The 3,497-nt window shown below is 50.7% G+C and overlaps 1 pseudogene; it reads left to right on the top strand.

Moving 5' to 3' along the window:
• The first annotated feature begins 391 nt into the window (after positions 1–391).
• On the top strand, positions 392–1,929 carry LOC147700348 (uncharacterized; annotated as a pseudogene).
• Positions 1,930–3,497: the final 1,568 nt, after the last annotated feature.

The raw sequence follows: 3,497 nt of genomic DNA, 5'->3' as shown, positions 1-3,497 counted from the left end.
TCTGCTTCGCAGGCTGTTTGTTTATTTATATCCTAGCGACGCGGTAGGCTTCTAGCCCGAGCGTCTCTTCTTCGCGCGTGCATGGTCTGTGGCGTCGTCTCTCTAAGACGCTGACCGGCTTTCTCCACAGCGCTTTTACCGCGCTTGTGGTGAAGACGCGCTGAGGCATAGCGCTTCAATTTATACATTGTGCCTCATTTCCCCACACTGACGCTGCTTGTTGTGGCAAGAATATTGTTGTGGCTGACATTTATTGCCATTTAAAAAAAAATTCTTGTGTCACTCCCACATTGACTCAGGTAGTTTACACGCTGTGTTTCTTTTGTGTAGCCTTTTCTGGGTACCTGTGTGGGGGATTCCCCTTTTAAGTAGTTTGGGGTGTATTTAGTTTATGGGTGCCCATTCCTCTGCGGAAATGCAGACTAGTCCAGATCACAATTATGTGGCTGATAATTCTAGCCAGCCTTCACAGCCTCTTTTGCGCCCTCCTGCTGAGGTGGACAGACTCCTGTCTTCGGCTATTGCCCAGGCGCTGGCACCTCTGCAGGACAGTGTCAACAAACTGTCTGCCCACGTATTCGAAACTGGTAAAGGGATTTTGGGGGACAGTGGGGCTGGGCCCATTGGGGTACTCTCTGTGCCTTCACGTACGGCCAAAAAGCGTGATGCGGGGCACCTGGAAGGCTTTAGCAGACTTGCGGAGGTCTTCCACAAGAGTGCGCGCACGCTAAGAAGCGAACCCTACCGGGGGGACGACTCGCCCGGCGAGATTGGTGGTGGATCCACCCAGGACCTTGACCCGGAGGAAGGGTTTCCCCTAGAGGGAGATGATGATGAGGACAACTATATTGATGATGATGAGGATGCATCCTCTGAGGACATGACGGATGTTAGCAGGTCTTGGCGCCCTAAATCCAATGTCTCAGATTTTGGAGATGGTGATCTGGTCTCTCCAGATATGTTTGACCCTTCTACTATATTAAGACCCCGTTCATCGGAATGGATCCCTGAGAAGTTTATGGCAGATTATGTCTCCACTAAGCATCGACAACCGCTCTCTCAGGATGTGCGTTTGCGTCTACGTTCGGAGTGCCCTCGCCCTTCTCTTCCCAATAGAGTGGCGGCCACTCCAGAGATAGACCCAAAACTATGCATGTTTTTTGCCAAATACATCAAGGACCCTAAGAAAGGGATAGACAGATCCTGGAAAGCTTGTCAGGACAAGTTATTGGAAGTGGTTTGCCCCCTTACAAAGATCATTGAACTTGCCCAACGTTCCAAAGAGACCGGCCACTTCCAGTTGATGACGTAGCGGGTTGGGCACAGAGGGCTATGTGTCTCCTTGGCAATGTCAACTGTGCTCTGTCTGCGGAGCGTCGCCGTTCCCTCTTACTTAAGATAGATCCCAAACTTGGCGAGTTATCTTCTTCTGAGGCAGGTTCTGTGGCACAAGGTGCCTTGTTTGGAGACCCCTTTGTTAAGGAGCTAGGGAAGTTTGTAGCAACTTTTTCTGCCTTAGACAAGGCGCAAGCTTCCATGAAAAAGATGTTTCCTAAGAAGGTTTTTGGCGGGGCCGGCAGAGGCAGGGGTCGCTCTTCCGGCCGCCAGTTCCAGCAAGGCTCCAACAGAGGTCAGCCCAGAAGAAACAATGGATGGAATGATGGAAGGCAGGGCTCCTTCTATCCTTCCCGTGGAGGCAGAGGCCAAGGCAGAGGACGTGGAGGCAACCAGTCCAACTCCAAGGGTCTCATATCTCCGGTACGACTGGGGGGAAGGATTGCTTTGTTTCTTCAGGCCTGGTCGGCTCTAACCTCAGATTCCTGGGTTCTAGAAACCGTCCAGGGGTTTCACATAGAGTTCTACGGTTCCCCCGTTCAACTCTCCAGACCTCGTCCACTGGATTTTTGCAAGCAGATCAAGAGCTCGTAGATTTAGAGGTTCAGGATATGCTGATAAAAGGCGCCATCATTCCTTCCTCTCTTCATCCAAGCGGATTTCTCAGCAACATCTTTCTGGTCGAGAAGAAAGACAAAGGGTTCAGATCAGTTATCAACCTTCGATCATTCAACGAATGGTTGGTTTACAGACACTTCAAGATGGAGGGCATCCATCTTTTGAGAAACCTTCTACTACAGAACGATTGGCTGGTACGTTTGGACCTGAAGGATGCATATCTTTCGGTTCCAATCTTTCCCCCACATTGTCGATTCCTCCAGTCCCTCTGGAGGAACCAGGTCTACGAGTTTCGTACCCTCCTCTTTGGTCTTTCCTCAGCACCATGGTGCTTTACCAAGCTCCTGCGACCAGTTGTCGAACACCTCCCACCATGGAGATTTGCCTAATTATTTACTTAGACGATATTCTTTTAATGAATCAATCCAAAAATCTCCTTCTGCACCATCTTCAGACTACCGTAACTCTTCTTCAGTCTCTGGGGTTCATCATCAATGCCCAGAAGTCGGACTTAGTTCCGCAACAGGAAATGACTTTCCTTGGTTTTCTGATCAAAACAACGGACGCATCGCTGCATCTCCCTTCTCAAAAGATATCCAAAATCAAAAAGGAGATTCGCAAGGTCCTTCGTCGGGACCGGATTTCTCTCCGTCAATTAGCCAGGATAGTGGGCTTACTGTCTTCATCGATCCAGGCCATTTTTCCAGGCCCTCTTCACTACAGGGCTCTCCAGAGACTAAAGGCGTTTCATCTTCGCAAGGGTCTCACGTATTCGGAACTCATTTCTTTGTCCACAGAGGCCAGGTCGGACTTTTTTGGTGGTTGGATCACATGGATGCTTGGAACGGGAGAGCAATTTTTGGCTCCCGCCCAGATCTTGTGATCGAGTCAGATGCCAGTCGCCAGGGTTGGGGAGCACGATGCGGATCCCTCTCGGTGGGGGGCAGATGGACGGAGGAGGAACTTCATCTCCACAGCAACTGCTTGGAACTTCTAGCGGGCTCATTCGCCATCCGCTGGTTCACCACGACCAAAGTCTCTTGTTGTGTCCTTCTTCGGAAGTACAATACGACGGCGGTCAGATATATCAATCGGCTGGGAGGCACTCATTCCAAAGTCCTAGCGGATCTTGCGAAGGATTTCTGGAACTACTGCCTCCAACGTCAGATTTCTGTCATGGCAGAATATCTCCCCGGAAATCTGAACACTGTGGCGGATTGGCAATGCAGGAATTTTTGGGATGCCAGCGTTTCGAAACTGGATCATTCTGTGTTTCAGAGGATTTCGGATCTTTGGGGCCTTCCTGTGCTGGACTTGTTTGCGTCCAGGTGGAATGCCCAACTTCCCCGGTTCTACAGCTGGAAGCCGGATCCGGGCGCGGAAGCAGTAGATGCCTTCCTGCAAGATTGGTCCTGGTTCCCAGCTTATGCTTTTCCCCCGTTCCTGTTCATTCAGAGGGTAGCAGCCCAGGTCCGCAGACAGCGAGCATCCCTTATCCTGATCACTCCGATCTGGAGGGCTCAATGTTGGTTCCCATCTCTTCT

The sequence above is a fragment of the Lissotriton vulgaris genome, chromosome 8, assembly GCF_964263255.1.
Source record: "Lissotriton vulgaris chromosome 8, aLisVul1.2, whole genome shotgun sequence".
Classification (NCBI taxonomy): domain Eukaryota; kingdom Metazoa; phylum Chordata; class Amphibia; order Caudata; family Salamandridae; genus Lissotriton; species Lissotriton vulgaris.
The sequence above is the reverse complement of the archived record's forward strand: the minus strand, read 5'-3'. Positions and strand labels throughout refer to the sequence as shown.